The sequence below is a fragment of the Pteropus vampyrus genome, unplaced genomic scaffold, assembly GCF_000151845.1.
Source record: "Pteropus vampyrus isolate Shadow unplaced genomic scaffold, Pvam_2.0 Scaffold156, whole genome shotgun sequence".
Taxonomy (NCBI): domain Eukaryota; kingdom Metazoa; phylum Chordata; class Mammalia; order Chiroptera; family Pteropodidae; genus Pteropus; species Pteropus vampyrus.
This window is the reverse complement of record NW_011888937.1, coordinates 90315-103729: the sequence shown is the minus strand read 5'-3', so window position 1 is coordinate 103729 and position 13415 is coordinate 90315. Positions and strand designations below refer to the sequence as shown.

At 37.3% G+C, this 13415-nt stretch overlaps 1 protein-coding gene across 2 annotated transcripts in view; it reads right to left on the bottom strand.

The window, feature by feature from the left end:
- The window catches only part of LOC105298498 (charged multivesicular body protein 3), a 108621-nt gene extending 100230 nt beyond the window's left edge, over window positions 1–8391 (bottom strand). For both annotated transcript variants that reach the window (XM_011369796.2, XM_011369794.2), the window contains exons 1-2: window positions 8387–8391; window positions 3760–3765 (exon numbers count right to left, since the gene is read on the bottom strand). The gene's annotated coding sequence lies outside the window, so the exon portion shown is untranslated. The remainder of the gene's footprint in view (window positions 1–3759; window positions 3766–8386) is intronic.
- Window positions 8392–13415: the final 5024 nt, after the last annotated feature.

Below are 13415 nucleotides of genomic sequence, written 5' to 3'. Positions count from 1 at the left end.
CAAGACAGTTAAATTATCCTCTTAAAATTGGTAAACTAGAAGAGTACGTTTATACCAGGTCCTGGTGAAAAGGGAAAATTTTGGCACAGTTGGTTTCAGATGGAAGAAAACGAAAACCAGAAAACAATGATTTTCTATCTCTAGATGAGAATGTAGTTTGTGCACTGTGTGTAGGAGGTTTGGCTGAAAGGGCAGTTAGAACTAGGCCCACTGGTACTCACCCGTCTGTTACAATCTTCCACCCTCCCATCCCCCCTCCCCACCCCCTTCAGTCTGAGGGGTGTTAAAAGGCAGATATTGAAGTATGGAATTCCGAGAACAAAGATTGTTGAATGTTGATATGTCCCAGTGCAAAGTTTACTTGTTTTCTTTCGCTACACTCTATGAGTGTGGGCACCGCCAGCAAGAGGGATTTAGATAAAATGAGTAGTGTGGGCGAGCATGCAGTATTCGGTTCTGAATTCCCAGTGGAGCATACTCTGTGACAATCTCTATGCCAGTCTTGAGGGAGAATGGCGTTGCATATGTAAACTAAACAAGACTGGCTTCTACCATCCCCCTTGATCAGGAAGGAAAAGACCCAAGATTTACCACAGAAATGTTAGCCATTGTACAAAGCCCTCAAATGTCTTGACCTACGAGTGAAAGTTTTAGGAAGAATAAGGATGCGATACTCAATCTTGGAGAGAATGAGAAATGGGAAACAAAGAATGGACTGTGAGAATATAGCCTCCAAATGGTACCCCTTTATATAAAGCAAACAAAAGCATTTCAGTGCATAGCTAGTGAAGGAGGACTCAGGAGGAAGCAGCCCTGGGGCAAGGAGAAAGAATCAGAGGAGATGTAGGAATGTATAAAGAGCTCTTCTTGGCCTCTGCTTCTGTGTCTTAACTAGCTTCAATGTGGCTTTGTTTCCACCACTGGAAACAGGTCAATGTGGGAGCTGTATTAAACAGTTCATTCTAACAAGCTTGGTTCTGAAATTTCAGAATCCTTGAGTATGTCATGGTGACCCTGTTACTAGGCAATATTGCTGTCCAAACCTCGACATATAAGGAGAAGTCCTTCGCCTCAAAGGAATGTACTCACTCGTGAAGAAAGACTGACCCAAACTCAAATATTATAAAAGAGGGATGAGTGGGGAAAGTTGGAGTGTGAGCTGAAGATGGAACCAGTCAGGCCAGAGTTTCAAATTGGAAAAATATTAGAGAAAGAAGAGATTAACGAACTCTTTTGGCATTTCTTGTTTGTTTCAACTTCCTCCCATCTCACCCACTTACCTTGTTCCCTCATGGTTTAACTCAGGAAAGATAACAGCACTGATTAAAGGACACACAGGATTGGTGGGATATAGGGATATGGACATTTATGTCCTCTTTTGATGGGAATGTACAACCTTTCAGAAGGGCAATTTACAATGTGAGTTAGAAGTCTCCCCGAAATATATTCTCTTTGGCATAATAATCTCATTTCAAGGAAGTTATCCTGAGGAAATAATTAGGCATGTGCAGAGATGTGTGTGCAGTTTTGTTGTTGCTCTAAAGTTAATAATAGAAAAAAAGAAAGAAAACAAAACAACCCGTGTATTAGCAACAGAGGATTAGTCAAATATAGTAATCCAAAGATGAACTATTAAGCAACTACTAAAAGGAAAGATATAGATATATAGTTATGGACATGAAATGATGTTTGAAATACAGTGTTTGGGCGCAGGAGCAGGTTACTGAGAAATTTGCATGATAATGATGCTATTTTTTTTTATTCGTATAAGAAAAAGACATATGTATATACATATACATGTATATACATATACATATATATGTATATATACTAAAATATTAACCGTGTTCATCTTTAGGTGATAGAATTTAGATTATTTAACATTTTTTTGTGCTTTTTCTCTTTTATTATTTTTTCAGAACTAATTTATGCATTATTTTTATAATTTTAAGATGTGTTTTTTCAAAAAATAAGACCATTAGGACTGCTTCCTTGGTCTTTAGCTGCAGAGATTCATTCTTTGGTACTCCAAGGGAGGTGTGGCCTGTCGTCCCATGAGGGTGATTTCCGTTTCCGCTATGCCTAATTGGACAGACTAATTAGAATTTCTGTTCAAAGACCAGGATGTTTAATTATTAATTATTTTCCATAATCTGTTTTTCTAACAGCTAGGCTATTAATCTGGGTTCTTGATTTTCCATCTCAGATTCTGTCACTTTGTGGGATGGCTTAAATGCCTTATTATTTGATAGCGTGGCAAGAACATAGGAACTGTCATTAGTGGGCCCAAGTCCAGTGTGGACTATTATCTACAAGCTGTGCCACCTTGTTATGAAGTCACAAGACCTCTCTGAACCTCATTTTTATCATCTATAAACTGTGATAGGATGTTTACCCCATGAAACTGTTTTAAGGATTAAATGAGGTAGTGAATGTAAAAAGTGCTTTGAAACAGATATATTGCTTGTATTTAATTTTAAACAAATTTATTTGAAAGAAAAAGAAATCAATCTTTGGCTGAGCTGGATGAAACAGAGTTATTTTACTTAGGGTCCAAAGAGCCCTCTCTTTTTATTTTTTATCAAATTTTTACCCAATATGGTTTTAAAAGTCAAATGACACTTCAAGGATTCATTAAAATTGGGACAATTTTGGGAACAAAAGGGGCAATAGTAGTAAAATTATGCCCGATTAACAAGAATAAACTGGGACTGTCCCAGACAAATTCTACCTATATGTAAAAAAAGATTCTCTTATTATCCTTACCCACTCTGATTCCTAACCCTCAGAGACAATTCTTTAAGCATTTTTCTCACGTTTACTCCCGTAATAGATTTCTACTGCTTTTCTTGATTTTTCCATTTTACACGTTATTTATTGACTTCTTACCACGGAATATAAGGAATGATCTCTTTTATACCACCCATTCACATACCATTCTCCTCCTCTCATTCTCAACATGATTATATTATATATACATTTTGGCATTGATACGACCATATAAATCTTGTTCATGTCTGAACCACATCATTTATTTTCCTTTCTTGTGCAATTGTTCATTTTCCCTGGAGTTAATAATTAACTCAAATTTTGATTTGTTCTATTTTTTAGGGCTCTGTCCACTTAATCATCTCTGTCTGAACTATAAAACTACTCCAATGGCTAATCTATCAACTCTGTATTTTATTGGAAATAAACCTCTGTCCGTGGTCCTCCTGCTCCATGCTAGACTGGTTACTCTCCTAACCAACTATGCAGCTGTCATCCCAGGACTACCCTTTACTTCTCTTCTGTATTGGATTCTGTTTTCTTATCCCATGGCTGCATTTTGTTCTTTCACTTCTCCGTTTGCATGGAACATATCCCATTCTACAGTGGTTTAGTGAACATAGAGATAAACTTTAGAGACCTTACACATCTAAAAATTCCTTTATTCTACCCTCATTCTTTTTTTCCAAACTTAAAAACTTGCAAGAATATTACCAAAAGCTCCTAAATACCCTTCACCAATTCACCAGTTGTAAACATTTTTGCTGTATTTGCCTTATCATGTCTTTTCTCTGTCTTGTATGTACATATTTTTTTCTCGAAACAGTTAAGAGAGAGTTATAGTTATCCTTCATATTTGAATGATAGTTTGACCTAATATAGAATTCTAAATTGGAAATCATTTCCCCTTAGAATTTTGAGGGCATCAATCCACTGTCTCCTGGCTTCTGTTGTGACTTGTTAGTTCCCTCTATAAGCTCTTCAACTCTTCTTTTCCTCTTCGGTGTTCTGAACTTTTACAATGATGTGGGTTAGTGCAAGTCTCCTTTCTCTCATTGTGTGTGGGCCTTTTCAATATGATAACTCATGACCTTCAGTTCTGGGAAATTCTTTGATAATTTCCCCTGTCCATTATCTCACTTTTCTGGAACCCCCATCAGTGAGATGTTGAAACTTCTAAATTGATCCTATACATTTATTCTCTTATTTCTCCAGTTTTCATCTCTTTGCTTTTTGTTCTACTCTCTGAGAAATTTCTTCAACTTTATCTTTCACTTTGTCTATTAAATTCTTAATTTGGTCTATCCTATTTTTTTAATTTTCAAAAGCTCTTGCTTGTCACAGGGATGTGCCTTTTTATAGCAATCTTGTTTTGTTTTATGTATGCAATGCATTCTCATATATCTCTGAAGATATTAATTATTAATGATTTTACCCTTAGGTTTATTTTGCTCTTTACATTGTTATTTCTGTATTTTGGACCTTGTCTTTCATGGTATAGACTCTCTTTAGTTACTTGGTAATTCTTGGCTTTCCCCTTGTTCATAGGTTTATAAATATGAGACACTGAAAAAGCTCATTGGAAGTTCACTGAGAGCGATTGGGGCTCACTGTAGGGTGAATGGTCAGGGTCCAGCCATTTCACTAGGAAGATTTATAAGTCCTTTATCCTGAGCTATTTGCTTTTGTCAAAGAGTAGCCCTACCTGGAAGTTCAAGTATGGCTGTCAGCATCCTGGGACTTAGTGGGAAGAGGAGGCTGGGAATATCAGTCTCACTGATTAAGCTTGAACTTAATACTACAGTTTTCAGTAGGGTTCCTCATCTCCCTCACGTAGCCATGCTGGTATCTCTAAGTCCAGAGCCTGTCTGTCCACTTCAGAGGATAAACTTCCCATCTTCTTATGGGGTAGGAGAGGGGCAAGTCTCTGGCTGCATTGGATACAATTGTACCTTATGAAATTTTTAGCAAATCTTCAGGTTTTCAGCTCCACTCACACCCTGGGCTCCCAAAGTGTTGTATTTCCAATTTCTGAACTTTGCCGAGTTTTGTGGCACCAACTGTTTAGTGTGGCAGAGGCAGTGCCACAGACCACAGCTTTTAACCCTTCTTCCAGTTAGGTTCTGTAAATGACTGAATCGTGGCCAGTGGAAGGCAAATAGTGATGTGCACCCCTTTCAGGCCTTGCCCTTATGAACAGCCACCAGCCCTCTCCAGATTGGGTAGCCAGGAAGTGGACCCAGGAAACAGTCCTGAGAACTTTGCATTATAGCAGGTCCTGGGGCCCCTGGGATTTGTTCTGATCTTCTGCCTCTATTTTTTGACTATAGAGCTATCTGCATCTAAGACACATCAGTTCCTCAGAGCCAGAGGAGCAAGGGTGGGACTTGCAGGAACTTCAGAATGATGGATAGGTAGCATAGGAGAGGGAATCCCAACATTTGCTACTTTCTTTCTGGTGGGAGCAAGGAGAGTGACAGGTAAAGGGAAAAGAAATAACACCATTTTCTTCACTTTGCTCTCTTACCTCATTATCAAGAACACATTTTGGTAAAAAATGGTTAAAATGGCTGGAAATGGTTAGAAAATGGCCAGAACTCTAAGTCTCCTATGTAGACAAGTTGGGTGTTTATCATCTTATGTCTGGTTTTACATTACTAAGTAAGCATAGACAGGTAAAGGAGTGGTTTTAAGTCTGTCTCCAGCATAGAAATATATTTGATATTTCTCATTTTAGGGACGTAACTATTCATTTCATTAGTAACTAATAATTAAAGGACAATATATAGGAGAGCCCTTGACTTAGAGCAGCTCACCCTTCAGAGACTTCTCCTGGGAGCTGTCTGTTAGTTATACACGGTTATGAGATGATGTCACGCAGTGCATACATACCGCCGCCTCAAGCCTACTGTCTCCCTGGCTTCTCCCCTCTCAGGCCATAACTCCTCTGCCTCTTTTTGGCCCTTTCTTCCCCATACTTCCCATCCCTGCACAAGCACCCTTCCCAAGGAATCTCCTAAACAGTTAAACAAAGTTAACCGAAAATTTACATGATCTGTTTTCTTATTACCAGACCGATTTACATTTTTGAAAACTGGCTATTGGACAGTCTTCAAATACATAATTTATAGCTGATTTGAATATGGCATTTGTAATTACATTAAAAGAAAAGAGTTCAGATTAAGGGTTTCCTTAGTCATGCAGCTACCTAACTATATTGTGCGAGAAAATCAGACTTACCCAAGAGTGCATTCTCCAGAAACATGCTCTGCTATGATTGTGAGAACTGTCTGTCCTGTCCTTTCTGTGTGGAGATGACTCTGTTGACTGTCACCACAGCACTGGTACCAAGTTGCTTTTTCCAGTGCATTAAAGGCCATTATCTGCAGGAATAAGCAATGTCCAGGAAGCAGTGTTCAGAGACCTATTTGGCACTCAAGCAGGAATCTTCAAAAGGGAGAAACTCTTTTCACTAGAGCAATCCCTGCAGAAAGTGGCTTTCAATAAAGCTGAAAGGAATGCATCCTGGGGCAGTTCTACTTTGTCCATTACCATTGATATAATAAATGGCCCTTCTCCGGCCAGCTAGCCAGATAGCAGTCATCAGTGTTGTCATCTTCCAAAATTAAGAACAACAAGCAGTAGAACTCTGTGCATAAACACTTTGAAAACAAAGGTAAATAAGAGTGAGGTAAGCAAATAAGTCACCTTTCCTCTTGGAGTAAACAGTTCCCTCCTCTGATTGCCTACAGCTACAATGACATTTCACATGACCACAGGACAGCAGGGCTGGCTACATAATTTTCCTGCCCAGTACAAAATGAAAATGCACTCTCCTTGTTTAAAAAGCAGGAAAAAATTACCATTAAATGTAACATATGAAGCTTTTCTTTTCTTTCCTGGTAGCTCTCTTGACCTGTCATGGTGTTTTTTAATTTATTGTTTAACGTACCTCTCCCTTGGGCAGGTCCTGATGGTCACCTGGACCCCTCCCTCCAGTGGCAGAACCTTGCAGCAGACTGTGGGGCCCAGAAAGGATTGCAACCTCAGAACCAGGACATGCTCAGTACTGGCTTAGGGATGGGCAACAGGTCTCTCCCTAGTGAGCGGCCTCCCCCGCAAACATTTATGGTGCTGCCAGCCCTGGTAAGTAAGAACTGCTGCCGTCACCCAGATTTTGTCAGAAAGTATCCTCCAGGTGCATGTGCTGACCCCAATCCTCTCAGGCCTGAGTCCAGGGCCCCGCTGGAGGCAGAGGGTCATAGCAGAACATGGGTCTCCCTTTGACTCCACAACAGACACAACTTGGTGACCATCCTGGGTCTAAGGCAGCAGTGGTCACAGTGAGGAGGGCAGACATGGAGGGTGAGGCTGGGCTGGGCTCTGAGCACCAGGCGCTGGAGAGCCGGCTGCCAGGACTAGGGAAGCTGACAGCAGGCAGACAGCATGTGAATGGAAGGCTCCAAGGCACATGCTCCAGGGTTTTTCAGACTTCATTTACAAAACATAAATTCAAAGAAAACATATTTAGAATTTTAAGATGGCAACTGCAGAGCATAAAATGACAAACACTGGGTCTGTCTGAACATGGGATACTATGCCACTGCGCTGTTCACACATCCGTGAAGCTGGCATTGTGGGATAAAATTATTAAAATCAATGAAGGGTCCAGAAAATTATTTATTCATTTTTCTTTTTAAAAATAAACTTTTTTAGAATAGTTTTAGAAATACAGAAGAGTTGTAAAGATAGCACAGAGAATTCCTATATACCTCACATCTAATTTTCTTTCCAATCTTTATTCTTTTTATCACATTTATAGCATTTCTTACATGGCCCCATACACTATTTCATTTCTTTATCTTCTTCCTTTCCTGGATGCCATCTGCAAGGCATAGCTCCTACTATTACCAGCTATTCTCTGTCGTATTATAGCTCCTCTCTAAACCTTATCTGTGAAATGGAAATAATATAATGATCTCAAAAGATCATTGTGAGGACTTAATGAAGTAAAGCTTATAAGGCACTAAGCCCAGAGACTGGCGCATGTTTTATGCAAATGGACACACACATATATAGTATTTACCCACATAATACAGATACCCATACATCTCTGCTAGGACATATAGGGATAGTACCAGAATATATAAAAGGTATTTAAATATTTTTTGGACAAACGAATACAATTAGTATGAACATGTTATTAAGTCAATCTAGCTAATGGATGCTTTAGGCTAAAGGCAATGCAAATACAACTTTACAATTTAAAAGAGAAACCAGAAAAGTATTTTTCAAATAGTCAAACCTGTTATGGTAGAATAATTCAGAAAGTAAGCTCAAATGAATTGAAGACAGAGAGAAAACAAAGTTTCGAAAACCCTGATAAATACTATTTCAGAATGAAAATAAGCCTTGTAAAGAAAGATGGAAGAATTTGGAGTTAGTTAGCATAGAGAAAAGAAAGATAATAGAGAACTTTGAAATAGCAATATTGCTTTCAATTAAAAGCACATATTTTGTTGCAAAAGTAGTACATGTTTATTATAGAAAACTTAGAAAATACATATGAGCAAAAAGAAAAAAAAATTAAATATTTACACTCCCACCATTCGCACACAACAAACAAGTTTTTATCAGTTGATTATGCTACTTTAAATGTAGATTTGATACCCTTGATGATACTGGGCATTTTCATTTTTAAAATACATGTGCTGGAAACTGGGAAAAATGGCGTAGATGATAGAGGCTTTGTAAATTTCCTCTTGTGACCACACTAAAGTTGTGATGGAAACATGGAGCAAATAGCAAGAGAATTGCCTGGGATCTAGATACACAGAAGCCCTAAAATTAGGGAGAGAAATAAGAAATCACCCTGCAATGGTAGGAGGTAGAAAGGGGTGAAGACGCGAGGCTGCCCTAGTCCCAAGTAGCTGAATGGGACGGAGGCTATGGCAGCCGCAGATATTCCTTTTAAAGGGGCCATGACCATGACTGGACTTTCGCGGTGACTAATTCGCTTGATCTGAGCACCAGTGCGGGTGGGCTGCTAGAGGGGGACAGTCCACTTACAAGGCGACACTGAGTTGTTGGAGTGAGGATCAGAAGCAAGGCTTTCTCTGGGTAGAAGCGCTGGCAGTATCTATTGTTCCTCTGTTGAGCCCTCCCCACTCCCATTGTGTGGACTCAGCACCGCCATAGCTGAGATATCATCAAACTGGATAACAGAGGTCGCTCCATCCAGACAGTTCCCTGAAACTCCATCCTCCCCAGCTCGTGGCCCTACCCAAGCCACATCCAGTTGTGTCCTCGGTGTGTCCTGTGCCCCTTGCTGAGCAGCTCCAAGCCCCACACTGGTGGTAGCCGGCTTTGATTTCTGGCATGGCCTCTTGAACTATAAGCTGAGCACTTGTGGATTGCTGCTGACTCTTACCAGGTGGCTCTGGAGGGGCACAAGCCGGGGCTAAATTTGGCCTGCAGCTGAACCCCTCAGGACTGTGCCACTGGACACCTACTACATAAAACCACGCTAATGAGACTGGGAGACTTAGGAGCGTTGCTTAGTACATAGAAACGGACACAGAAAGGCAGCCAGAATGGAGGAAACAAAGAAGCAGGTCCCATATGAAAGAACAGAACAGCAATCTAACAGATGCAGAGTTTCAAACACTGGTTCTAAGGATGCTCAATGACCTTAGGAGAAGTGTAGATGAACTCAGTGAGAACTTTAACAAAGAAATAAAAAACATAAAAATGGAAATGGAAATGATAAAAGGGAACCAGTCAGAAATGAAGAATACAATATCTGAGGTGAAGAGTATATTAGAGGGAATCAACAGAGTGGATGAAGTGGAGGATTGAATCACTGATATCAAGGATGGGGAAATGAAGGACATCCAATTAGATAATGATGGAAAACTTCCCTAACCTGGTGAAGTACAACCTGGCGAAGTAACCTGGTGACATATAACCTGAGGAAGCTCAGAGAGTCCCCAGAAAAGATGAACCCAAAGAAGCCCACACCAAGACACATCATAATTAAAATGCCAAAAAGTTAAATACAAAGAGAGACTCTTAAAAGCAGCAAGAGAAAAGCAGTTAGTTACCTACAAGGGAGCCCTCATAAGACTGGCAGCTGATTTCTGAAAAGAAACTTTACAGGACAGTAGGGTTTGGCACAAAATATTCAAAGCAATGAAAACCCAGGATCTACAACAAAGAATACTTTAACCAGCAAAGCTATCATTTAGAGTCAAAGGACAGATAAAGAGCTTCCCAGACCAAAAAAAAAAGTTAAAAGAGTTTATCACCGCCAAGCTAGGTTTACAGGAAATGTTGATGTTGGAGGGACTCCTTTAAGAAGAAGGAAAAATATGTATTAAAAACATGAATAAAGAATGGTAATAACTACATATTTATCAACAAGTATGTCAAATGGAAAAGAATTAAGTACTCCAACCAAAAGATGGGGTGGCTGAATGGATAAGAAATCAAGACCCTTACATATGCTGCCTATAAGAAACTCATTTCGGAATTAAAAGACACACACAGACTAAAAAGAAGAGGAAGAAAAAAGATATTGCCTCGATGGATTTAGAGGGTATCGCACTGAATGAAGTATGTCAGAGAGAGAAAGACAAATACCACATGATTCCACGTACATGTGGAATCTAAAGAACAAAATAAACAACAACCACAAAAACAGAAACAAACTCGGATACAGAGAACATTTTGAGGGTTATTAGATGGGAGGAGGTTGGGTTATCTGTGAAAAAGGGCAAAGGGATTAAGAAGTACAAATGGATAGTTACAAAATAGTCATGAATATATAAAGTGTAGCATAAGGAAAATAGTCAACAATGTTGTAATAAATATGTAGTTTTAGTGGGGTGATCACTTTGTGGCTTATATAGATCTCTAATCACTATGCTATACAACTGAAACTAACATATTATTGTATGTCGATTATAATTGAAAAAACTCATCGAATTAAATACTGTCAATACAAACAACTAAATTGTCTATTATATTTCAATAAAGTTGTAAATATATATAAGTGCCAGTTTTACAGCTGAAATGGTATCTCATTGCTATTTTGACTTAAATTACTTATTTGAATAATAAATTACTTCATTCTTCATCTTATATATTTATAAAGTACAGAAAATAATAGTGCAGACACAGCATTTCTTTTTATTTTTTAGAAAGAATGTCTACTAGGGTTGAGTTAGGGACTGTAGTAATACAATTTGCCATGTTGCTAGAAGAATGAGTAAATGAAAAATGTGTCTTTTTTTCGTATTGATGGGCAAGAATTTTTTTGTACAATCAGGATGTTAATCTCTTTTTATACCATGGAGCTTTTGCTTTAATATTTCTGACAAATTCATCAAAGTGACTGATAAAAACAACAAAAAGAAATTAGTTTAAAATCTTTTTAGTTGGACATGAGAAATAATTTCTTGACCATAAAGAGAATAAATTCAGAAAAAGGAATTTGTCATTATGAAATCTCTGATCCACCATCTGTCTTCTATGGTTTACAATGAACTTAATCATATAGGAGACAGGAGCTAGACCAAATATTTGTTCATGTTTTCTCCTAGTTCTATTTAGTTTCTTAGATGCTAAGAAGCACTAATTTCAGAATTAATAAGAAAAGCTCTGGGTTACTTGGACAATTTGATTTAACTTGTATTCCTCACTATTATAAGTAAAACAATTGAATCTTTGCAGGACTTTTTTTGAGGGCTGCTACTGTTGTTTGGTAAGTTCTGGAAATAAATGCGAATCTATCACATAACTATTGAGACAAGCGTTGTATTTATAAAAAATCAGCATGCGTACTTCTGGGTATGGTAGTCATTAGGACTATACACAAATATTCAACTCTCTCTTTCCAGGCATGTGATAAGAATGCACTTTGACCCCTTGGAGTAGCTGTGGACATATGACTTTCACTGGCCAATAAAATATGACAGGAAGTGACATTATCACTCTGAGACCAAATTTAAAAAAAAGTTTTATATGTAGTTTATTATATATCAATTATACCTCAATTAAGAAGGATAATTTTATATGTAAAGTTTATATGCATATGAATTTTTACTAAAGTTTATAATAAACTACATGTGTTTAAAATCTATGATTTTATATGTGTATATACCCATGAAATCATCATTACAATCAGGATAGTGAAAATATCTATCCCCTCCAAAGTTTTCACTTGTACTTTTGTAATCCTTCCCTTCCACACTTCCCTGTCCCCTGTCTCCAAGCAGCCACCAATTTCCTTTCTTTCACTGCAGATTAGTTTTTAATTTTCTATAGTTTAGTCATATAATTTGTACTCTTTTTTTGGCTGGCTTCTTTCACTCAGCTTAAGTTTAAGATTCATCTTTGTTGTTATATGTATTCAGTTTCACAGACATATTTTTATATGTAGCAATAGTTTATTTTTATTTATTGCTGAAAGGTACTCCATTTTATGAATATGTCATAGTTTGTTTATCTATTCACCTGTTGATAGACAGTTGAGTTATTTCCAGCTTGGGGCTATTATAAATAAAACTTCTGTAAATATCTGTGTACAAGTCTTTGTATGATCAAAAATTATTTTTTTCTTGAGTAAATACCTAGGAGTGGATTAAGTGGATCATATGTTTCTTGTATGTTCAACTTAAGAAACTGCCAAATTGTTTTCCAAAGGGGTTGTAATATGGGCATTAACACCAGAAGTTCACAAGAGTTTCAGTTTCTCCACATTCTCAACAGTCGGAATAGTAAGTCTTTTTTAATTTTAGCCATTTTAATAGCTATATTCTCTTATCTCGTTGTGGTTTTAATTTCATTTTCCTAATGACTAATGATGTTGAGCATCTTTTTTATGTTTATTTGCCACCTGTGTATCTTAAATTGGCTGTTTCAAATCTTTTATTTGGTTCTTTATTGGTTTATTTGTTATCTCATTCTTGAGTTTTGAGAATATATATTCTAAATACAAGTCTGATATATGTTTTTTAAAGATTTAATTCCCAGCCTGTGTCTTGTCTTTTCATTATCCTAAGAGTATCATTTAAAGAGTAGAAGTTTTTAATTTTAACCAAGCCCAATTAATCAACTTATTTTTTTCTGAATTGTACTGTACTTTTGATGTTATCTAAAAATTCTTTAATTCATGGTAACAAAGATTTACTTCCATTTTCTTCCAAAAGTTTTATAGATTTATGTTTTTACATTTAAATCTATGACCCATTTTGAGTTAAATTTTGCTGATGATGTTAGATGTTAGATGTGGATATAAGTTCATTTTTGCATATGCATATGCAACTGTTCTGGCACAATTTGTTGAAAAGACTGTCCTTTCTCCACTGCATTACCATTATGCCTTCGTCAAAATCTGTTGTCCAGATATATGTTTGTGTTAATTTTGGACTTTCTATTTTATTCCATTGATATATTTTTCTGACTTTATGCTAATACTGTCTTAATTAGTATAGCTTTATAATAATTCTTGAAATCAAAAGTGTTATACTTCCAATTTTTTTCAGAGTGGCTTGGCTAGTCTAGATCTTTTATATTCTCATAAGAATTTTAGAATCAGCTTGTTAATTTCTACAAAAGAGTCCTGCTGGGAGTTTGATTGGCAT